This window comes from Rhinolophus sinicus, linkage group LG05, assembly GCF_036562045.2.
Source record: "Rhinolophus sinicus isolate RSC01 linkage group LG05, ASM3656204v1, whole genome shotgun sequence".
NCBI lineage: Eukaryota > Metazoa > Chordata > Mammalia > Chiroptera > Rhinolophidae > Rhinolophus > Rhinolophus sinicus.
Window position 1 is genome coordinate 23,536,246 of NC_133755.1, and position 26,835 is coordinate 23,563,080.

The window sequence follows — 26,835 nt, forward strand, 5'->3', positions numbered from 1 at the left end:
ACTCCATACATTGAAAAAAAAATATTTTATTTTTAATTCAGGTTTATTTCAAGCTTTAACAGGGCAATTCTTCCTTCCAAAAACATTTTTAAGAGAAATAATAGCAGGTAAGTGCTTGCTTCAGGAATGTTTGATAGCTTTTATGGAAAATATTTTCAATGTAAATTTTTAAACACAAACAGAATTAGAGAAAATGGTATATTAAACTCACTTGTATACATTACATGAGTACAATATCTATGTTTTGCTAACCTTGTTCCATCTATTTTTTTGCATTTATCCATCACCTGTCCTTCCACCTCTCCTCCCTTCTTCCTTCCTTCTCTCACTCCTCCCTTTCTACCTTCTTTCCTTCCTTCCTCTCTTGTTTTCTTTCTTTGATGAACTATTTTAAATCTGACAAATCTTATCATCCATAAATTATTTCAGGATATCTTATAAAAAATTAAGTATCTTAAAAATCATGACCATAGCTAACATAATCACAATTCCTTAGTATCTAATATCCATATTATGATCAAATTACCATAATTATCTCAGTAGTTAGTTGGATCTAGAGGCTTGCTGGTATCCAGGTTAAATTATTTGTGAAAGACTACAATATAGCTGTTGCTTTGCAATTCCTATTGTATCATACCAGGAGGTACATGATGTCTGGTAATTCCACTTTTAATAATTTAGCTTTAGTCAGTGAACTTAGTTATTGTCAGCCTAATCCATTCACTGTAACTTCATCAACCATTGCTTTACTGGTTTAAACATCGACTGATACCACTGCCTTAATATATTATTTGATTAGGAATTGCAAAACGGTATTTTTCTAACTGCATATTCCTTTTGCATTGATTATTGAGGGACATTGCTCTGTGGGTCTCTTGCATTGCTCCACATCTTGAGAACAGTGACACTGATGGCCTTTGCTCCAGAATATCTCTTGAGGGAACAATGTATAATGAGCAGGTTCAGAAGATTGAAATGGCAACTCCTTCTGGAGCAGAGGGGTGGTCTGTTTGCTGTCCAGTGTGATAATCATAATGAGCTAGCTCCTTTGGAGCAAATATTGAACAAACTTGTTTGAAGTCCATTATAAAAGATCATTGTGTCTCAAGTTTCAGGATGCTTTCCCTTAACATAATCTACTGCGTATGCTGATATCACCTGACCCTCATCATATTACTACATGGGAACTGGAGTTTGGGAAGACAATGCAAGAAAATGGCTATTACTATTGACTTGAGTAATAAAAAAAATGTCCTTTAGCTGTTACCCAGGATTTCACGTGTCAGTCTCATTTCTAAACTAGCAAGTAGGGTAAAAATTCTGATCCTTTAGTTTTTTGATATTTACTAACTAGGACTCCTCTATAAAGAAGAACTTGACCTCAAATTAAAACTTTGATTCAATAAATGTTGGCCAAAATTTAAAATGCCACCTGTATAGGAAAATTACCCCCAAAAAGTATCCACAAAAAAGAGATAAAGATGATTACTCTTAGTAACTCCTAATCAATAGTGATGGGAATTACATCATTGTGTGGGGTGGGAATTGGGCAGAAGAAATTAATTACAAAAGGACACAAGGGAACTTTCTGGAAAGACAAAATGTTCTCCAATTCATTTACTCTCAGGGTTATCACAGGATGTATACATTTGTCCAAAGTCATTGAGTAATCCACTTAATATCTCAATTCTATTATATGCAAATTATACCAAAACATTTCTTATTCTCTACCTAAAGAAGAGATATGGCTAGAATCACCACTGATTTTAAGGCCGATAGTGCAACATAGAAAACAAAACCTCACGCCTATTAGTAAATATAAAGTATATTGTCCTAACTGAAGTGATTTGAATTACCATAAACCCTCCACCATTTTTGAAACTCCTCTAATTATGGGAAGAATAAGAGAGAAAATTCATAACTTGAATGGATTTTGGAATTAATGTAAAAGTCATAAAAACAGACAAAACTCTCACAAAATTGCTTTAAAGTGATATGAAATACAAAATTTTAAACAAGCATGTAAGTAAAATGCATGAAATAAATATTACTTAGTATAATTATGAGTAATAAAATTAGTTAATTATAAAAGAAGCAAAGTTGATGATATGGGAAAATTTAATTCATTCTTAAAAGAAATGGATAATCTGATAACTGAAACTAACAAAATTACCAAAAATTAGAAATGGTATTCTAGGTCATATGATATTCTTGCTAATTGCATTTCAAATGTTTAAAGAGTAATTATTTTTATAAATATTCCTGAGTACAGAAAATAGAGCAAGATTATGTATCCACATTATGATGACAAAATAAGCGTTCCTTATTTCAATGTAGATACAAAATATGAAAAAACACACAATAGTATCAAAATAAACATATAAGCAAAGTTTTGTATGTTTTCTATTAGGAATATGAGGACAGAACTAGGGGCCACATGTTAAACCTGACGAGCTCAGGAGACTGAAAATAACCACGTAGGAGGCATGAATATAAAAATTCCTACCTAAGGTGGGCCATGGAGGGAAGTCACATCTTTAGCCTGAAGCTTCCTTGACAAAGGTCAGTCTTTACCTTAAAGTGAGCCTGTCTGTTATATTTTTGCATCTAAAATAACATCATTGGAATGTCAGTAATCCCTTTTTCTGGACCAGAGCAGGAAACTACAATATCCCTCATTATTATTCTTGTCCCCTGATTATCATCTCTATGTGCTGTAAAAAGTGAGCTATTAACTATCCTGTACCCACTTACATAAAGTAAGTAACTGTCTCTCCAATTTACTTTTATCCAATTCCAGGGGCTTCCCCCTGTCCTTCCACCCCCACCCAATCACCTTTGCTTTTTTGCTTTCTCCCTCCCCCTTCATCTACCACCAATGGATTTCATGTAACCCTCTTCCTTTGATTCTAAGTATAAAATAAGTTGCAAACCGCCATTTTGCAGAGCATTTTCTCAATCCGTTGAGATTTTGCTTCCTGACAATCGTTGTCAGTTTGGCTCAAATAAACTCTTATAAGCTTTCTCATAGGTTGGATTTTTGTTGTTGTTGTTGTTGACAAATGTGACACATTAATCTTAGAAAGTCTATCACTATACCATAGCACACCAATATGTATTTAAGTTTTCAGTAAGCATCCAAAGCCTGTAATTCCAATTCTAAGAAAGGAGAGCCTGGATAATATTGGGTAAAAAATTATTTTCATTTATTTTATTTAAAAATGAGAAGTTTCACTTCTTATAATTGCAGGGTAGCTTGAATAAGATTGATCCTCCCATGAAGAACATTATACACAACGGACAAAATATACAGAGGTAAACACACACACCCCTATTGGAAGGTTTTGGAGAATGAACAAAAGCAAATATAACCTGGAGGGATTTTTGTCCTTTGAAAGAAGGAATTTCAGTGGGGGAGCTATTTACTGGTATACCTTTTCCCCACGGAAACTCTCCTGTTCAAATGAGGCAGCATATTAAGAACTCAGGCAAAAGAAAACTTCAGTCTTACAGCTTCAAACTAAAGAAGACAGAGTCCCACTTTGCTTGAAAAAGTAGAAATTGAGGAGGGGAATCTCAGCAAGGAGAGAATCACACATTTGGAAAGTTTACCTAACTACTTGTAAACTCCCCTACAATTTTTGGCAGTTCCCATGAGTCATGCATGTGAAGGGGAAATTCCAAGAAATCTAGTGTAATGCAGCAGCAGCTGGAAGGCTGGAAAAGCAGAGCAGGAGTTTTAACTGTCACCAATCTCAGAAAAGACAGATACAGAGGTTTGAATGCTGCCAAGTTAGAGTTCCTTGGTTAATATCTTTTACTTTTCATTGAAACATCAGAAGAGCCATGTTGTAGGAGTAAAGACTATCATGTAATTAAATAGACCATCCCTAATGAAGTACAAAATCAAGCCTCTATTAGTTCAAGGTGATAAGACAGTATATTAACTGTCCAACAGGGAAAAAAAACACACAAAAAAACAACAAAACAGCATTGTTTAAAGAAAGATAACAGATTAAAGGATCTAACATATCAGCCATCATACCCAATACGAAATAAAACTTAGAGGACATATGACACAGAAAATAGGAAAATGTGACATGGACAAAATTGTGTATAAAAATAGACACTGAGAAAAGAGGAAAACCAAATATGACATGGACTGACTCCATAAAAAAAGCCACAGGCATGAGTCTATAGGAGCTGAGCAGGGCTGTTGAGGACAGGATACTGTGGATGTGACTCATTCACAGTGTCACTCAGAGTGGAAGGTGACTAAACAACAGGTAATACTTCAATCCTATGCTGACTTTACCTCACCTTTAAGTTTGTTTTAAAATGTTGCATAAAGAAGGCTATAGGTGACTAATAATAAAATGCTTTGTTTTCAACCTCAATCATGGAGACTCAAGAGAAATGTGTGAAAAAAGAAGGGTTGCATAATTCTAAATAAGAAAGTATCTCCAGAACACCCAAGTGCAGAAAAGAGGGACTTGGGGAGGCATTCAAATACTGTCCACTGACATGAGCGTAGATACATCACAGACATCAAACATAAAATGTGAGAAATTAAATCATTTTAACAGGTTAACATGTTTTGAAAAAAGCTAAATAACTGAAAATTGAGAACTCCCGCGGGCTAGATATGCCTTGAAGAATACTGGGTTCTATAATTATGTTATTAAATATTCTTTTTTTAAAAAAGTCAAACCCTCTCTTTTGTTTATATAAGGAGTCATGATAAGTAGTAGAAACTTTTATTAACATGTGTATATAATATTAAGAAACTGTGTAAAAGTAATTTTAAAGGGAAAAATTGAGATATTTTTAAAATTATTTAATGAGTTGTATAGTAATTAGATTGGCTGGGAACATTTCTAAAAATTAAGTAAAATATTAAATTATGTTGCTAAAAAGTAGAAGGAGAGAAAAAACTTAGTCAGAGTTTGAACAAACAGAATTAAAAAAAAACACCAAAAGTGGGTTGAAAAAAAGAAACTCAATAGAAATTAGTGTCTGCTATACAGAGATAATTACTCCTAATTTTTGAAGTAATTTGCTTTTCTATCTTTAAAGTCACTGTTATATCCATTGTATTCCTTTACATTTAAAACAATTAAGAAACCAGGTATTGGCACTGCCTTTCTCTGTCTAAAATACTCAAATCATTGCTAAATTTCTGTAACTATTTTTTATGAGATTTGTTAGAAAGGGAGGATGTCCAAATTGTTAGACAATTATACCTGCTTTATTGGAAAGAAGCAGATATGAGTATATTCAACTTACATCTTTCAGTACTATGGCTAAAACTTAAATTGATTCAGTTTTATATTTTTAAAACATTTCTTATCCATGTGACATTTATTTGTTAATCAGTTTATTTTTTCTAATTTAATATAATTACGCTTTCAACTACAGAAACATTACCATGTATGGGGAGCTCAGAAAAATAATCAAGTACATGTGCTACTTCATGGTTCAATTGTATGCACATTCTCCAGTTACAAAGAATGTGTGCGTGAAATATGGAATAATAAAGTGGATGAAAGCTGCATTGCTCCTGTCAGAGATCTTAGGCCTTGAATTCTGCCTGTGCTACTTATGAACAGTGTGTCTCCAATAAATTCAATGTATTGAGCAACACCTCATCATTTGTAAAATGTGGATATTACTATTTACCTTACTCATTGTCAAGGAATTTATCATAAGACAAATAACACCAATACACACACACTTAGAAAGCATGCTTACTATGATGGAAACTTTAGGGTGTTATGAAGAGTAAAATAAAAATATCTAATTTAGATAGGCTGGTCAGGAAATTTTCTCTGAGGAGGTGACATTTAAATGTTATTTACTCTATGACTGCTATTATTAATGAAAATTAGATCTAGTTACTTGGATGTCACAGTATACATCTCTTAAAAGACTCTAAAATGAAAGAAATTGGAGGAATTTGTGTCAATTTCTTGAAACAAAAAAAATGACTCAATAAGCTGCTTATGATGGGATAGGAAGTTCATTTCTTTATAGTTTTTCTTTCACAGGACATGGGAAACTTTAAACTTCCCAAATAACATTGTTATTTTCGTTGCTAATAATGTTAATATAAAAATATTAATAATCAATTCTGTCTAGAAGACAGAATTCAACAAAGTTCAAGCTCAAGTTATCTATGTCAATATTATTTAAGATAAATCACCAAGTTTCAAACTTGATTGCTTAGAAGTGAATTTTGGTCTATACCTTTCTGACAGCAAATCAGGTGGAGAAGCTAATAACATGGATCAATTTCTTCCCACCTTTCCAACCATCTAACCTCAATCACTCTAATAGTTTAGCTAAAGAAAAAGCATGGAAAACAGACAGGCAAAGAACTAGCTTTTCATTCACATGGAGGAATGCTATTCAATTTGAGGAGACAAGATTTATTAGATATGAGTGTTATCTAATAACACATGAGTGTTATAGAGCGAGAACCCTCAGGGCAGACAATAGGAGATTAAAACTTATAGACAAAGCTTTGGGAAAGTACTTGCAGGAAGATTCATAAGATACTCTATGTTCAAATTAAGAGAATCAGGCAATTTACTCAAAAATTATAAAATGTAGAGAAGTTAACAACAAACTTCCAATTTTTGTAAGTTCTCTTTTACATACAGATATTTGTATGAACAAACTTGTAAATGCACTGTTTTTCTTTATTTTTTTAAAAACATAATTAAAATAGATATTATAACATTGAACTGGTTTGAGGCTGAGTTGAAAATAAAGTCAGACTCTGTCCACATATATTCCAGTAATATGGAGAGTAAAGTCTATCATGTACTTGTATCGCCCTCCCTTCAGCCAGATTCTCACTCTCAAGTGCCATGACACTGGAGGAAATCTTTTGTCTTTTAGATCCTGCATTCCAAACTGCTATATTGCTCAAGCTCTCAGAAAATTTCCCATGGGGTGAAACAGCCATGTGGTTGGGTATACTCTTGATTCTAACCTATCATAATAGCTTAGTCATGAATAGCTCTTTTGTGCTAAAAATTCACAAGGTGTTAACAATTGGGGGGTGGAGACTGGGTAAAGGATGAATGGGATCTCTCTGAATTACTTATTACAACTACATATAAACTTACAATTATCCCATAACAAAAAGTTTAATTTGAAAAATGTATGAGTAATGTATAGATAGAAATTTTTAAATACCAAAACTTATTTATTTGTATATGTATATGTATTTATGTGTATATATTTATATAAATATATATAAATATAGTATAAATAATAATATATATTTATATATATATATATATATAACATACAAGTGATTATATATGTATTCAAACATTACCCTTAAGGTTTTCTCTGAATATCAGTTTTACTGAGCTAATGATTTAAACATTATACATTCCTTTTAGTTAGGCCCCTGTCCCTGCATACAGTTCCTTACACTGGAATAGAGCTAAGTATTTTTAAAAATAAATCGGAGAATACATGAATGAATACAGAGCTCCTATATAGGTAAACATTATGTAAAAATTTAATAAATCATCTTTGCATTATTTTTTTTAAGTTTTTAGAATTATAATGACTATAATCAATTTTCATTGAGAAGATATAATAAGAATACAAGGGTTCATAATACTAAGATTAGAAATTCAAAGTCTAACACAACCATGATCTCTGTGTTTATTGACAATATATTGGAGCTATAGTGTGAACACAGACAACATGGATATCTAGGACAGATATTTTAAACAATTGCAGCTAATCCCAGCTAGAGCCGGCCCAGCTTTAATTGACATATTAATCAATTTGCTTAGTAGTCCCCTCATTTACTTGTCCTTATGACTGTAAGTCCCTTAACTCCTTGCCAGTAAAACCTGGGAGACTTCATTGAATAACTGAAATCCATGCCATCCCCTGATGACCAAGTGCTCCAGAGTCTTCTGCCTTAGCCATCTCATCTTTCTACTAACTTGGTTTCTTCCATATTGTGAATGTCCTCTGTATAATTTGCTTTAGCAATTGCTAAATGGAAAACTATTTCATGACAAATGTTGTTTACTGGTGTTAATAGCTGGTGATTATCAAGGTATTTAAAGACCTGTGTAGGGTACAGGGACTTACTGATATGCATATTGTACATAATGAATAAAGAACCGGTATCCTGTCGATTGGAACCTGTGGCATTAATGGTGTATATCAGCTAATTATCAGCCCTGATAATAATAACATTTATTGAGTATTTACTATTTTCCAGGTTTCAGTGTATTTAAATTATTCTTCCTGACAGTACTTGTATTTCAACAAAGGTTTTCCAAATATGTAGTGTCTTTACCCGGGACAGATTCTATTATTGCCTGATAGTGAGAATTCCTTGGGCAAGAATGCTTTTTAACATGACTCAAATCACTTTCTGTAAATAGTTTCTATTCTATCTAGTTCTAAGTAAGGTCTTAAACAGTGGCCTCACAAAAGAATATTTCTCAGGTATGAGAAGTATTTAAAAATCCTGATGCCTAGACTAGATATTGGAAGCCCTGGGGATGTCATTAAGGCTTTAATATTTTTGAAGCTCCCCCAGGTGAGTCCCAAATGCAACAGATGTTAAAAATACTGTTTAAAACTTTCTCCTGACTCCTAAGCTCATGACTGGATGCATAGAATATCATTGCCTTAGAAATCTGTGATAAAATTATTTTTCAGATATCTTTCTTTTCTCTACATTGATTCCATCTCCCCAGGATTTTTCACATGACCAGAGTTTTGTCTATATTAATTTGCAAGTGTGTGAGTGTTCATGTGTGTATGTCATTAAAATATTCTTATCAGTTTTTTTTGTATGTGATGTATTGTCACTCACATAGCACTGAAATCATAATCTTTTGGTTAAATCATTTCTTCATAATCTTTTGGATCTCTTTCTCTCCTCCTTACAATCTGTTACATATTTCAGAGATTTAGTTGATATCATAAATTTAAAAACCTATCATACTTGTCCTTTACTTATGGATCATACATAAGTCACATGTAAAATTCCAGGGCTTGGCTGAGCACCTTCTTCTATGCCATGCCAGCATTTCCCACAATAGATAAGAAAAGAATTAGAAAACATGACAAAAAGTTCATGAGTGTGATTCAGTAGGAGTCTTCCTCAAAATGGAATCTCTGAAATGATGACACTATGACTATGATTCTCTAATATTTCCTTGTATTTTCCCTCCCTACTTCTTCCTAAACTAAAGTTTTATTACCATTAACTTCACAGAGTTGTCTCATTATACTGATTATTTTCCTCTTAATTCAGATATTCTCAGATGGAATACGCTTAATTCATGATTCCCTTTATTTTATAAAACGGCGACTTCTTTTAGGTCTAATGATGAAGAAAGTACGTTTTATGCAATAATTCTCTTGAATGTTTGAAAGATTACAGATTCCCTAAAGATTCTGATTCAAGTTCAACTAATTCTGAGATTATGTTCAAAGAAATACGACTTCTTGTTTGGAAAAATTTGTGGAGAGTAGCAAAACTTAGAACTGGGAGGGGTGGAAAGGAGCTAATTTCTGACTTCTGTAAAGGACAGGAATTTAATTATTTTAAGTTACCAATCAAATTCCTTTAGTTTCTTCTTCTATAGTCTGTAGATTCATGTTTCTCAATTAAAGCGTTTTCCAAATTTGGCCTTCTCCTGAGTGTTTGGGTGGACATTTGTAGTTTTTCATATGTGCTTCAAAATGTGGTATTCAAAATTGTACAAAATAATCCAATTGATGCAACCAGTACAATGTACTGTCAAATGCTAATTGTCTGAGATCTGGATGCCCGTCTTCTATTTGTATTTTCAAAGCCCTGATGTGAGATACAATTCTCCATGGCACTCTATTTTTGCATGGCTTGCAAGCAAAGGTACTAACTGCCTTTTCTGTCCAGACTGCCTTTTCAAGGATGTTTGTATAGTAAATAGCCTTGGGAGATATTGTGTCTGCCTCCACAGCCGAGGCAGGTTTGTTTATTGTTAGTATAATAAAAATAATGTCTGCCTCTGGGACAAAGGGCAAGTTTGCTTACTGCCCATTATAAACCAGAGTTTCTCTCCTACAATGTAACTTGTTTCATGTGCTGGTGTCATCTGGCCCTCTTTACCTCACCCAATAGGAACTGGAGTTCAGGGAACTTGAAAATGATGACACTTAGGTCATTGTTATTAATGAGTAATAAACTACCCTTGTCTCTGACCCAGTAATCTTTTGTCTTCCGCCAGTGTGCATGAAACTATGGTAGGCTAACTTGGTGGTTGCAAATAGGTTCCAATCTTAGAGAGAGAGAAAAAAAAGTTTTTTTCTCTCAGTATTTGACACTCTTTTAACTTTATACATAGTCTAATTCTAAAACTTTCTATATGAAGAACTATGTAGTGAAGATTCTTTCTACGGTATGCGATGGTCATTGATTTTTTTTAACATCATTTTTTTTTTAACATCAATTTTTTAAACATCAATTTAAACTACTTCTATAAAATCTCATCTTGTTGATTTTATTCCATAGTTTTATTTTACACATTCAGAAAGTGGTTTTGTTTTTGTTTTTGTTTAGTTTATAATATGCTATTGCCTCTCAGATTTCTGGCAAATATAAAATCTATATTCATGTCATTAATAGAAAGGATTGAGACATGACTGGGGAGAAGTTGCCCTAAGGCACGTCAGTCAAGAACTTCCTAAGGGACAAGATATAAATAACTTGATCATCTTCAGACGTGGCTCTTAAACCAGCCAAAAATCCTTCACACAGTGTCATCATCCACTTTTTATCATCTTCTCTGTAAATATGCCATGCAAAACATTTCTACTGAAGTTAAGATACAATATTTCTCATTCATTCCCTTTGCTTAGAAATTCAATAACCCTATCATGAAAGGAAAATGAGGTTACTTTGAAGTGATTTGTTCTTATTGAACTCCTTTTGGCATCAATGTTCACATTATTTACTGCTAAATGATGACAAAATACGTGTTTGACAATTCATCCTAGTTCACTTTTGTACAGTTTTTAGAAAACATGATTTTCCCTTTTAGAGAAAGGAAAAAAGAATATGTCTGTACTATCCTGGGTCCTTTCCTTTTCTCTATGATTTTGCAAGTGGCAAAATGGTAGTCTTCTCTAGTACCCTTGGGTAACAATCACTGATGCTACTGAGAAGTAAAATTACTTAAATTAATGAGGTATTTGCCTCTCCCACTGGATAGCCCATTATTTGGGCCTATAATTCATCCTTTTTTTTTTTTTTTCAGCTTTATTGAGATATAATTGATGTACTATAATATTGTATGAATTTAAGGTATACAATGTGATAAATTGATACACATATGAGTGTATACTGTGAAATGATTTCCATAATAAAGTTAATAGATTTAACAATTCACATAATTACCTATCTTTTTTTCTTTTTTTTTTCCTGTGGTTAGAACATTTAAGATCCACTCTCTTACCAACTTTCAAGTACATAATCCAATATTGTTAAATCTAGTCACCATTATGTACATTAGGTTCTTGTAACTTATTCATATATAAATGGAATTTTGTATGTTTGACAAACATATCCCCATTTTCCCCAAGCCCTAGCCCCTGACAGCCACCATTCTCTCAGTTTGTGTGACTTTTTAAGATTTCACATATGAGTAACATCATGCATTATTTTTATTTCTCTGTCTGACTTATTTACTTAGCACAATGCCCACAGGTTCTTTCCATGTTGTTACAAATGACAGCATGTTCTTCTTTTTTATGGCTGAATAATATTCCATTGTGTATATACGCCACATTTTCTTTATGTATTTACCTGTTAACGGATGAATGTTGCTTCCATATCTTGGCTATTGGGACTAATGCTACAATACTTGGCGTTGCACATATCTCTTCAAGATAGTGATTTCATTTCCATCAAAATCCCACTCAGAAGTGGGATTGCCAAATCATATGATAGTTTAAAAAATTTGGGGTAAAGGATCTCCATTCTGTGTTTTATATTTCTACTGAACCAATTTACATTTCTACCAACAGGTACAAGGGTTCGCTTTTCTCCACTTACTTGCCAGCACTTGCTATCTCTTGTCTTTTTCATTATAGCCGTTGTAGCAGGTATGAGCTCATATCTCATAGTGGTTTTGATTTGTAGTTCCCTGATGATTAGTGATGGGCATCTTTTTATGTACCTGTAGGCCATTTGTATGTCTTCTTTGGAGAAATGTCTATTCAGGTCCTCTTCCCATTTTTAAAATAAGATTTATTTTATTATTATTATTATTATTTTGCTATTGAATTTCTTGTATATTTTCTATATTGACCCCTTACCAGATATATGGCTTGCAAATGTATTTTCCCATTCCATAGATTGCCTTTCCATTTTGCTAACTGTCTCTTCTACTGTGCAGAAGTTTTTAGTTCAATGTATTGCCACTAGTTAATGTTTGCTTTGTATTACTTATGTTTTTGATGCCATACCCAAAAAGTCATTGTCAAGACCAATGTCAAGAAACATTTCCCCCTCTGTTTTCTTCCAATTTCAGGTCTTATGTTTAAGTTTTTAAATCCATTTTAAGTTAATTTTTGTGAATGCTGTGAGACAGGGGTCCGATTTTATCCTTTTTCATATGAATATCAAAGTCTTTGAACACACCTCAGTATTCCTCTTTAATACATTCCATCTGGGATTTAGTTTGCTCTAATGTTGTGATGGAATTTCTCTGCTGGACTCCTTGACTTGCTCACAGACCCTCTTGTCCATTGGTTATTGTTTAAACTGGTGTACTTTGGAGGAAAAACAGTAGAAAACTCTTATTCCACTATGATGATGATATCATTCTGTAACTTTTCCTTTAAGTTGTTTTTTAATCTATAAAAATCTAAAGATCGTTATTCTTGTTAGAGTAGTTGGAATCCAGATTAGATTTGTTAATTTGGTCTTCCACTTGGCATTTGTTAAAAATATGCCATTGTCTTCAGGTAATGAGATCTCTTGTTCTCTTTTTACTTTAGATACAGATTTAAAATACTGAATGCAAAAAGTTTCACAAGGTCCATATTATTATTTCCTATTGATAATCTGTTATAGACTTTTGTGTTTGTTGAAAATGTGTCAATCTTCCAATTATTCATAATCTTGTTTCAAAGTTGACTTTTTTTCAGAGTTCTCTGAATATCCATTCTTCTTCATCATGTACTTTCTTTTTCTAACTCTTTAGCTTTATTCCTAATTATACTCCAAGAATTTCTCTGAGATCTCCCATACTCCTATAATTGCAGCTAATTTAGTGTTCATTATTGTGAAAACATGCCTAACCTTTTTATAAACTCTGTTGTTTTGCATGATTGATAAAAAATGTATATGCAGAGGTGCCAAAAAATGTATACATATTAAGAAAGAAAAACTATACTAAAATTCTAATAATATATTCCAATGCCAATTACAAAAAAATTCTAATACCAATAACAAAAGATGAATACAAGTCACATTTAATTTCTGCGATTACAAGAGGCATTCAAAGTGGTTACCATCAGCGTCCAGACACTTCTGATTACTGCTTGAGCAGCGAACTAGTGCTTGAGCAATGTTGACCAAAGTGTTCACTTGTATAAACTTTCTTGACACCCCAGGGATAGCTAAAAGTGCCATATTTCTGTTTCTCCACTTTTGAAACTTAGAATTATATGCTGTATATAACTATATAAACATGCCTTATTTGTCAGAATAATAAACAGTGTTATTGAAAGAGGCAGAGCTTCGCTTCCGGAAATTTGTTCAATATCACTGGGTAGCAGGAATGTATAAGGCATTCAATTTATTTTCTGGTACACAGTAGATAGTCAACAAATGCTTTTTGTTCTTCTCAGTGTCTTACTTGCCTTATTTATAAAATAGTAATATCAATCTTACATATTTTTATAAAATAATAATGGATCTGACTTTATACAATGAAAAGCACAATAACATGTATTAGATTTTGTTTCTCATATTATCTAGAGAAGAAAGTATGTACAATCAAAGTAATAATTTATCAAATACATTAGGTTTTACAGACTGGTGTCCAGAAAGGAACTGTAGATTTCAAGTCTCATACCAACTACGATGATGTCAATGATGATTATATTAATGATAATAGTTCTCATACATTGACTATAATATTTCAGATATTTTGGCAAGTGATGAGATTTTATCATCACACTAAAACCTAAAAACAACTCAAAGAAATATGTACAGTTAATATTTTTACTTTCCAGATGAGGAAACTGTATTATAGGACAATGGAATAAATTTGTCCTGATCATACAACAATCAAGTGGTTAATCTAGGCTTGGAATAAAAATTGTGACTCAAGAACCCATGCTCTTAACCATACATAATTGTCACCAGTACATTTTGTCCCCTAGCCAGTTATGAGAAGTATAAGTTCGCTCTTTTTGGACCACAGTTATATATATTTTTCTTGTCCTCTGTGTTTTCTTCCTAACCAAATTTCTGGAAAAATCAGATTCAAGGATTTCTTTCTATGACAATTATCTCTTCTATTTGTGAACTCCTATTTCATATGATGAAACATGTAACATAATGTAATGTGCAATATACAATATAATATAGTATAGTTGAAATATAATTATGTATTAGTAATCTCTTAGTGTGACAAATTACCCCCATATTTAGCATCTTAAAACAACAAACATTCACCATGTCACAGTTTTTGTGTATCATGGGTGGGGGTATGGCTTAGCTGAATGCCTCCAGCTCAGGCCTCGCACAAAGCTGAAATTAGGGTATCTGCTGGGGCTGCAGTCATCTCAAGGCTGGCTGGGGAGAACTGACTCTCAAGTTCACTCATGTGGGAGGCTTCAGGTCCCTGATGATTTTTATATGAAGTTTACTCTAAAAATTTCACTCTAATACCTTTATGATTACTATAACAGCCAATGATAAACCATATTAGGTGAATTTAATGGAATAACAACGTATTGGAATATGTCACATATTTTTAAAATGCATTGGATTATACAAAAACATAGGTCTGGCTTCAAAGTACTTATAGTAAAAAACTACTTTGAAATAAATAAAACAGGTACATGGATAATTATAATATGAAGCTGACTTTAAGATACTATACAAGATGTATAACTCATATATAATAGGAATTCAAAGGGAATAGGTTTTTTTATTTTGTTTGTCTGTTTTTTAGGGAAATGAGAAAAGTACATGGATGGTCTACAATGGATAGGCATTGGTCAGATGTTACAAATATTTGTAAGGTACCCAGACATATTTGTCAAAACCCTATCCATTTTTCTTCTGCTCCTCAATAACTTCTTTGCCTTCTTATTCTTTAGATTTCAATATCCAATATGCAATGTTAAGGGTGTAATGTTTGTTATATTAAATAAATGATTTTTCTGGACTTAGGATGTTTGGTGAAACAGAAGACTGACTTAATTCAACTCTAATATATCTTGATTATCAATGTAAAAATGCAGTACTTCTCTTTTTAAAATAGCATGCCCATAGCCATTTAAATTTTGCACTGTAATGAATGGTTATGCTTTTGCCATTGAGATTGTTAATAAACTAAAAGTTGAAAACTATGCTCAGTTAGGGCATTGCCAATTGTTTTTAATGTGGCTTCTATTTTATTGTATGGCATTGTAACTCTGGGATTATAAAAGCTAAAATCTATGTGTACTATATTCACTTTTGTATTCTTGGTATCTAGACTGTGACTAAACCAAGCAGATGCTCAAAAATATTTAAAGGATGCAAGAAATAAAATTATTAAAAATTTTGGGTACATATTTCAGTAAGGAGTTCACTCATTGAAGAATAAAAAAAAGCTTTTAAAATTATTTTGACAAAAATAAACACAAAATTTTGAAATTCTGTTGGGAAATATAAAGCCACAGTTCATCATCTAACTGATTTTTTTTGTGAGTACTTAGCACCCACCTAGTAACACAAAGACAGCTAAACAATAACTGGCTTCCAGGGTCAGGGGCTCTGACTCTATAATAATGACATACTGAAGAGGCACAGTGGTCTACAACAGAGCCAGTGCAGTCTGCTGGAATCTAAACCCATCCCAATGGTTATTTGTTTTGTGGCCTTGGGCAAGTCATATCACCTGTCCAAGCCTCAATTATCTCACCAATAATAAGAACTTACTCATAATGCTACATGAGATAATACATATAAAATTATTTGCAATCTATCTAGGACATAGAAAACACTTATTATATGTTAGGTGCTATAATTAGCCATTAATAAAATATTTTGCATATCTGCCAAACACATGGTCTTTCCCACCATACATACTTACTCACTTCCAAAAGACATTTCAATTTGAAGAGAATAAATTACATATGTGTAATGCTGAAGATTGCCTCACATATAAAATACCATTTTAATAAAAATTATTACTTAAAACAATATATTCAGTTTAGCTATTACTATATTAGCTATAATCCCTGCATTTCCAGTCTTTTATACATACATATGTGTATGATAATTTTTCTTTGATATAAGATATGCATTTAACATGCCTGCAAATATAGAATCATCATTCAGTGGTGTTCCATTCATGGGGAACTCAGTTCACAATTTCTTTTGTACCTCTGCTTTCAATCTTCAGGTGGCTGGCCTTATGGATAATATAGCATACACCATGCAGCCCTATAATTGTTGGATGGCCTGGTTCACCAACAATTCAAATTAAGTTAATGCAATCTAAGAGTTAAGAGAATGAATTGATTTGACAGTGCTCTATTAAATCAATTTAGGCGACCATAAAAGTGGCTGTAAAAGAATTTTCAGTACTTTACGGTTGGTACAATTCTAGGACCAATATCTCTTGAGCAAACTGCAGTTTCCTCTAGATCAATATATAAATCTGTGCGGTATTCCAAATTCTGTTTCTGTCACTTTCAACTTAGAGGGTACAAGCTTGCCTTCAGCTAAAATCCAATAGAATATAAAACTTTCCCTATTGAGGATTCTCAAGGAATGCATCTTCTGGAGAACTGAGGCATTTTGTTCTAGTCTATTTTATTTCAGCAGGAGTTTAATCAAACTTTTCTAAATTATTCTGTTTATATTCCTATTCACAAGTGACTATATTAAACTTTAGATTTAACTAAGAGTCTATATTTTAATAATGTAGATTGAAAACTCAAATGCCAACAGGGTCCAGGCAAATGTTCATGATTAAATCTCCCTCTCTTTTAAATCTAGATGATTTGAAGATTTTTGCCTTATTTGAAGGGTATTTGCTACTCTTCAAGCGTTATCAGACAGGAAAGTGGGCCCTATATTCTCAGACATGACATCTGAAGATATGCTATATGTCCAGATTTTATGGGAAATATTTTAAATATCTAAATGTAAAAAAACAAAAGGATTCAGTTTGTTAAGTATTTTTTCTTTTAATGAATTGTTTTTGCTTGTTTTTGATGTAGACGTATGTATTTGCTAAAACAAATCAGTCCCCCGTCCTGTACAACAGTGCTCATTAATAAGACTTCATTTCAGCAAATTGATGTTCTTATGAGTTTCACAACTGTCATGGCAGATACTGTTTTCCCTGAACCTCCAACCCTTATCCTCCTGGTTAAGACCTTGAGTAACACAATCAGTAAAACATAACTTAAGGAATGATTATACCTTGAAGGTATAGTCTTTTTATATCCTGAAGATTCATTAATAAACCTATGTAAATAGATCACTTAAGGTCATACATGTAAGAAAAAAGTTTACAAATAAGTGGTTGTCAATGAGAATGAATTTTAACATCTTACTGGAAAACAAATTGTAGAAGAAATAAAAAAGAATGCCATATCTTGAACACAAATGTCATAGCCTTCAACAGTCAACCCTTCTAGCACAGGTTAGAGGTTAATCAATAAATGGAAATGATTATAAAAAGATGGCGAAGAAATCAAAACAAGGTTTTCAGCATAGCATAGAAGGTCCATAAGATTTTAGTTGCTTGGCAGCATCTAATTAGCAACCCAAACTGCCACCTAACTCACCATAATAAAATATTGCTTTTCTATGAATGCATTATGATGATAAGCCATCAGAATAAAAGAACATATGGGGCTCATTCACTCATTTAATAAACACATGCTGAATACTTTTCTGTGATAAAAACTAGACTAGATGCTAAAAATATATCAGTGAACTCTATCACTGCCCACCCCCACCCCCTGCCCCAGAAAAGGTCTCTATTCTTGAAATAGCTAATTCTGATAAAAAGTATTAAGGTGGAAGGAAGATGTGAATATTAGTCTTCATGTCTTCTTTATAAAGGCTCAGTTTTGGAGATATGACTGACTTTTTTTTTTATCCTGAGAGATGGCTCACCTTATAGATATCTATAACCAAACAGAGCATTATTTTCCTTCTAAATTTATGCAGGTGGTTCGTTAAATTTAGGAATTTATTAGTGTATTATAAGATGTTTTTGGTTTGAATAATACCCATCAAGAGAAAGAACGTTTCAAGAGGGTAGGAATGGGTGGAAATGACGAAAAGGGCTGCTTCCAGATTCATAGCTCTTCTAGAAACCTGGAAATTCAAGAACTATAAATGGCTAGATAGATGGGTTCATTTTGTGCCTAATAAAATTCTTAATTTAGATCCTCATATAAACAAGTAACAAATAAAACACAGTATGAAACATATCACAGTTTTGTTTGTTTTTTCCTACAGTCAGTCAAAATATAAATCTGAATTCGATTCTTTACAAACTGGTAAAAAGTGACTATCAGTCACGGATGGGGTTCCTCCATCACCACCCCTTGGCCAAGCAAATGTTTTGTGACTCAGACAGAGAATGATGTTCCAGGGTTTTCAAGCAATAGGATCATACCAGTCTCCAAGTGATGTTTTCATTGTTAAAGTCTGTATTGTCCCTTTGAGGCAGGAGGCTATGATACTTCCACATCAAATGTGGACAGGGAAATTTATACTGAAAAGCAATTGAAAATATGTATCTAAAACATCGGTGTATTATCCTCTTGAGTTGGCAGGTTTTTTTGTAGGAGATAGTACCCTACACTATAAAACAGTAGATGCTATAAATAAACCAGTATTTTACTTGATGCAGAGCACATTTATTCACTAACCAATAAGTAGTACACACGTTTTGTCATAGACAGAGAGAGAGAGAGAGAGAGAGGACGAGAGGGAGGGAGGGAAGGAGGCACAAGAGGATTTGTCTATTTAGTCAATAAAAGCAGAAAATAATCAATTAATGCATAATTACATAAGAAAATATATGGCATATAAAAAGGTATGTAAATTATGAATATAAAGAAAAGTAAGGAGAAAATGAGAGCGGGCAGCACGTGCTATTAAACATAGAGTGGAAAGGAAGGTCTCATAAAAGAGATGATATTAGAGCAGATACATGACATGTGAGGGAGTTAAGTCTTGTGGATACCCAGGAGAGAGAATTCTGGCTAGACAGAAAGTAAGAGCGAAACGTCCTGACACAGCTCTGTGTTTGATTTAGTCAAGAAATACCGAGGAAGCAAGTGTCCCTTTGAATGTGGTATGCACAGGGGAGAGCTGTGGGAGAGGAACCCGGAAGTGTTGAGACAGATCACACAGGGCTAAAAGCCCTGGAAAGCACAATGGCTTTTATGCTGAGGAAGATGGAGCTATTGGAGGGTTTTGATGTAAAAAGTAACCTCTTCTGATTTGTTGAAGATTATTACTCTGAGGACTGTGAGGAAAATAAACTATCAGGGCCAAGCATGGATGAAGGAGTCCAGTTAGGTTTTTGCATTAAGCCAGGTAAGATATATTGGTAGCTTCTAAAAGTCTGGTAGCAGCAGAGGTGATTAAAAATGAGGGTGCAGCTGACAGAATGTGCCAATGTATTGAATGTGGAGTGTGAGAAAACGATGAGAGTGAAGGAGGATTCAACATTCTAACCTGAGCAATGTGAAGTTGCAAGAAGAGAAGGGCATATTAGATTGAGATGCTTATTACACTTTTAAATTGAAAGGTCCAATAGGCAGAAGACATACAAGCCTGGATTTGAAGGAAGTGGTCTGGACTGGAGATATACATCTGGCATACAGCCAGGTTTCATATGTTTATAAAATCAGTGAGTTAATATCCATATAGAGATAAGTTGATTTTGTAGTAACTTATCCAGTATTGGATAGTAAATAATAACATAGCTATGTGCAAGCTACTACTGCAGGTTTTATGGTTTCAGATGCTGGCCAAGAATTTGTTTTAACAAAATATAATGGGGACCAGGAAGTGAATCTTTTACATCTCTGATTTTAGCCTTAGGATATATTTTGAGAGATGGCATTAACAAGTAAAAGTGTTTTGAAACACACTGCCAATGTGATTTTCACAGAAGAAATATCAATTTATATTCCCACTAGGTCAGTACTCAAGTTCTATCTGTAGGACTCAGTTTTATTATTCTTATTTTTGCTCATTTATCACTAAATTGACAAGGAAAAAAGTATTCATTAAGTTTATAGGTGATGAAGACACTTCCTTTACTATAAACACTTATAAAATGTGTGATAATATATCTTAGTCATCTCAGGCCACTATAATAAAATACCATAGACTGGATGACTTAAATTAGAAATTTATTGGGAAGTTCAAAATCAAGGTGCCAGCTGATTGAGTTCCTGGTCAGAATTCTCTTCCTCGCTTGTAGATGGCCAACTTCTTACTATGTCCTCACCATGACCTTCAGTGTATACATGTGGAGAGGGGGAAAGCTCTCTTTTTTTCTTCCTCTTTGTATAAGACCACTATTCCCATCGGAGGGCCCACCTTCATGACCCACTTAAACTCTAAGTACTTCCAGAAGGCCTCATTTCTAAATAACATCACACTGAGTATTAGGGCTTCAACATATGAATTTGGGGGTGGACACAAATTGTTGTCTAGTCCATAGAAATATACAAAAGACAAAGAATAAAAAGACAAACAAATTCATTGGTGATAATAGGATAGAAATGCAAAGAGGAAAGATGACTAATGTGTAATCTTGCTGAGCTCTAGACCAGAATTAGGCAGAGAGGGCTGCAATCTGATCAGCAGAAGGGGCATCAGGGATTTAAAGAGCCTCACAGACAGAAGAGAATGGAGTTTTGGCCACTACTTGAAATCAGGTGATCATCTGGAATTTCTCATCCTGAAATTGCTCCCATTCATTGGTAGAAAGGTTGGGAAAAGCCTGTGATTAATTGAAGTCTGAGGCTATGGTTTACGTAAACCTCCTTACCAAAGAAGGTGGGAAGCAGAGTGTCTCTAAACAAGGACAGGAACACAGTATACTGCTCGTTCTCTCACATGTTCCCCTTTTCCCATTTGTTTACTTATTCATTTTTTTTACTATGAGCTGCTCATTTTTTTTTTATAAAACTTTACTTATGGAAAATCTGTGAGGTAAGGGACAAAGTTGGTTTCCTCCAGAAATTTGCATTGCTTCTTCAGAGGATATCAATCCTAGATCATTTAAACTAATTTCTTCCCTTGAGTGTTTTTAGACCATTATGTGATATATCAGTATATTTGGCTTGAAGACTCTTTTGTTCCAGTTTCTCAGGAACTATTTCCCCCCTTACTCTTATTTTTCTTAATAAGTAAATTGGAAATAATAGACCATTCTGTGTTTCCATTTATGATGGAATGGCTTTATCTTTATCTTCCCTCTTATACTAATTTTGTAGACTTTTTATTCCCAGCATCATGGATCCAGACTCTCTTCGGACATTATTCGACTTGTGTGGGCCCTTTTGTTTCCTATGTACTCAGAGACCACAAAGCAAAACTCAAGATCATATTGCTTAGCAAATATCTTTAGGGTGACAAACGTAACACAAGGCTCTGCTTATCTAGCTAGGTTCCCACCTTCACTTAATCTTTTGATCTGAAAATTGCTTTCTTTCTTGCTACCTCATTATTCTTTGGGTTTGAAGACAAATTACCTTTTATTTTGATGTATTTATTATGGGCTTTCTACATAGCAATTAATAAATGAAATAGTTTAAATTCCAGTAACATAACTTTCATTTATTAAACATATCATTAGGTAAGATTGTATTATTGTACAGCTTTTCCCACTATCCAGTCCTGAAATATCTTTTACCTTTTTTCTGTGCCTGCCCCTCTTTCACTCTGCACCTAGTGGCAGCTACTGGAATTGCTGGCATAATACTGGAAGGTCTTACTGTTCTTCCATTCTTATGTCAGACTCTTTATGACACTTCAAAACCTTCTCTGTATTTCTCATAATCACACTACATAGGTTCTCTGATTTCCTCTCTTTCCCATTCCAAAAACACCCATAAAAATAGAAGTCCTCTCCCACTTCCCTCATCCCACGCATAGAGAGCCAATACAAGTATTACTTGCTTTAACCAAGAAAGGGGGTTATTTAAATACAAAAATGCCTGTCTAGAGAAAAAATAAACTGGGGAAAATGAATCCAATAACTAAATCCTTTTTATAAATTCTGTTCTCAAGCTATCAAATAATACACTTTTTTTCCCCCTCTCCATGCTCTCTTTGAGTACCATCAAGCTATCACTCATTTCCCAGGTTTCATCTCCAGTTTACAGGAAAACTTGAAGCACTCCAGTCATTTCTAAATGCATTCTTCCTACTTGTAACCCCAACCCTCACACACAATATAATTCAGGGAGATACACCAAATGGACGTGTGACTTTTACAGATTTCTTTATTTAGTACATGCGAGCTCACTGAGTCACAGCTAACCCTCCTACCTATGAGGCACAATGAGGAGGAAATGAGTCATTATTCAGTGGGAATGACGAAGGTACCTGTGTCACAAGGGATAAAATTCATCTCTTTATGAGTGTTTTGTAATTTGACTTATATAGTAAGTCAAATGTTAAATCTATTTTTTTTTTCCAAAATGACGACTTCACAATACGTATCATTTGGGTAGGAGAAAATGTATCAACCAGCCAAAAATGAGGTGGTGACTTATTTTTTTATTTTGATCTGTCTATCCCCTAAGACATCAAAATAATCATGCCACAATAAAATTATATTTATCTCATTTTGTTTGTGTTTAATTTGACAACATTTCCAGTGGAAGACTTTTCAACTGCCAAGACAATAGATTAGAAATTCCTTTAAAAAAAATTCTCCCATAGAATGAATCATTTCTATTTTCCAGTGGATAGCATTCTCCTTGCCAATAATCCTAAAGTATTGCCAAACTAGACAAATAAAAGTGCTTCAACAACAGCTAATATTTCTATAGAAAATGTTCTCTGAAAACTGCTTTTGTCCACATGCTAACTAAAATGAATAAAAACTACTACGTACTTCTTAAGGAAAATAATTTTCAGAAAGAACAGAAGAATAAAAGGGTCAGTTATTTAAGAAATGCTATATTGTACCTGAAATGGTAACAGCCTGTGAAATTCAAATTTTAACTTTCAATATATTTTAGTTTTCAAAAATAGGCAACAGTAGTTTATTATGCACAGCATTCTGGCTTCAATTCCTCATTTTAAGAGCTGAGCAAAATCATAATGGAGCTTTAGAAAATATCTGTCACTTACTACTTTCTCTGTCAGTCCTTTCCTTGGCACAAAGTATAATCTTTGTCAAGGGAGAGAAAATAGAAAATGCTAAGATTCAGGTTCTAAAGAACATATGCACAAGTCTTCTTAATTTCCTTTACTTTATTGTTGTTGTTTTCACAAAGGGCACAGCAAGATTTTGCAGAATATTGTTCAATTCAGCATTAACAGAACACCTGTTGACAAGTTTAAAACATTAAATCTGAGACTTTGAGGTATTATAAGTAATTATGAGCAATATAAAATTTTCTTTTCTTTCATGTTTAGTCCAATGTGTATGCAAGTGTGTGTATGTGTGTACGTGTGTGTGTTAGTTGCATATTTTCACTCAGTCTAAGAACACTGAGTAGTCTCCTGCTTTTGTTATCATAGATATAAAAGTCATTTACTAAGCAATTGAAACCATAGAGAGTTCTGAACAGCTGTATTACTTAATTCGATGTTAACATAAACTGAACAGTACCCATACCCTATCCTTAGATAGTCACAAATCAGCAAACACAGAAGGGCACCTTCTGGAGGACAGCTTCCTGTGAACTTTTGACTCTGCCATGTGACTCAGCAAAAAATACTATTCATTCAGGTAGTCTATTTTTTTTTCCCTGAGAGCCTAGGACATGACAGCCCTAGGCTGTCCCAAAGCAGAGCACGTGGGATAACAGATAAATGCACTATGAACAAAGGAGCTTAAAACTAGATAGATGTGAGATGCCCATTGTTTGAGGAAGGACATAAAAGTTTCATGATAGAGAATTCCTTTGTTATTGCAATGCTAATTCTTCCCAGTAACTCTTCAAAATCTAAACCAAATGTCTCACAATGAAAGAGCAAGACAAGAGCAAGAGAGAGAAAACCAGGTGGCTCAAACTATATACCGTTAGTATGGACCTCCGATTGGTTACAGGCCAATCTATATTTACGTTTGGTAAATCTACTTCATTTTATTTATTGTTCATGAAACAAGTAATTATCAATATTTGTTGAAGTCTAATTTTGTGCCTATCAGGAGTGGTGTAAAATTTTTCTCATGGAGATTTTACATATGTCTTTTAATATGGGTTCCCAATACCTCAACAAAGCTGTAAAAAACAATAATTTATTGCTTAGTATTTCAACATTTTTTGTGACTATTATAGCAGGAGTTTTCTATAGTTTGTCTACCCCATCCTTTAATTGTTTATTATTTGGGTACATGAAGGATATACATTTTTGTATGCTAATTTTATTTCCTGTCACTTCACTGAATTATTTTATTGTTTGAATTTGTTTTATAGTTATTCCTTTGGTGTTTTCCAGGTATACTATGATGTGGTCTTCAAAACCATTCTTATGTCCTCGACTTACCTAACTGGATTGACAAAAATCTCTTGTACAATGGTGAATAGTAGTGGAGATAGTAGGCATCTATGCATGTTCCTTATTTTCATGAAAAGGTCTTCCTAATTAATAAGATACTGGCTTTGGGAATAAAGTATACATTGAGAAATGACCCCCAAAAAGTCACGAACTCCTTCTGCCACATCATTGAACAGTAAAAATAATGGATGAGGGAAAGCATTCAGAGGGTGGGTAGAGTCGAAGATCACAAGAAACGATGACCAGGGGACTTCTTCCCAGACAGCAGAATTCCACAGAGTGAAGGAGACTTTACAAAAGCTTCCTAGCAAGATCTCACATTTACAACAGAGGAATGACTGCTATGTCTCCCATTCTCTCTCTTTTGTTCAGAACTACCATTATGTGTTTTATGTATATGCTCCACCACTGTGAACTGGTTGTACGTTGCAGGGTCACTAGGCCAGTAGGAGGCACATCAGGGTCTTATGGGGAGAACGTGCTCCTTGCCTGCACTTCCTGTATTTGGAGATGAGCATACTGACTTTGGTGAGCCTTAGAGGGACACGAGCGTGTGTGTTTTCCATGTACACACACAGCTAGACTACATTTCCACTTTCCTTGTTGTCGCTGATTTGACCAATATGTTACAGATGAAAATGATATATGGCTGGCCCTTCCACCTCTACCACCCGTCCCACAAAACCACCAGTTTGTTTGATTTCAAGAAATAAGCAAATGTAGTTGCAAAAGTAATTTTTATTTAGAATAGGACAGAAAGTCGGTGTTTCAGAGAAGGAAAGAAAAGAGTGAGATTACGTAGATTTTTGTGGAATTGGAAACCAAAGAACTTTCGCTACATCCAAGTATCTTTGGAAGTATTATGCTAGGTGTGCTAACACGTTTACTTGCTTTTCAAAAAATATTATCTCCATGCTTTATGGCTGTTCACCTATATGTACGGCAGCAGAGGGGTCGAGGAGGGGTGATAGAGAGAGGAAGAAAGAGGGCTGCCCTATTGGCTGGACTTACAGTGCCAGAGGAATAAAAAAGTACCTGCATATGGTTAGACTGATTTTCATCTCTGTCCCTTCTGTCCATCTCTCAGATAAATGGAAGCAACTTAAATGACATCAGGTCCTACTATTTATTACGTGAATTTTATAGAATATCCTGAAAATGAATGACTTATTTAAGGTCACTCAGCTGGTATGTGACAGAGTATAGATTCCATTTGGGTCTTTTGAGGCCAAAGCTCCTGCCCCTTCTGAATATCACTGTACTGAATATTTAATAAGTTTGTGTTCAGAGAGCTAAAGGTCTGTCACAACCTGCTGAGTTTAAAATATAAAGAGAAATGTCAGGCAGATACTAGAAAATTTTTTTTTACCCTGAATCAACTTAGTTATGGTATCTTATGCTATATCTATCTATGGCATCAAATCATCAGTTTTCCAGTTGATGCTTTTCTCGCTGCTATCAACACTCTGCCAATCAAACTTAGTAAACAGTAGGGCTAAAATAGCTCCCATTGACCATTTTTTCCCCATCTGCTTTGCAGAGAAAGAGATTAACTTTGTAACAACTTAATCATAATTTTGCAATCAATCCCAATGATACATATAAATATGTCAAGGAAAGGAGCTTGGGCTCCTTTTTCAAAGCCACTAGGGTAGCGGAGAGTAAGTCAGGACATAGTTCAGAATCAGAAAAGCTGGTGTAAAACTGTGGAACAAATGGAGCGCCCATCAGCCAGGGTCTGAGCATGGACAAGAGTCCAAATCAATAGCATGGGAGCCCCTGTAGCAGAAAGGGAACAAGGAGAGGCAGTGACGCTGAAGTCTAGAGATGAGAATGAGTGA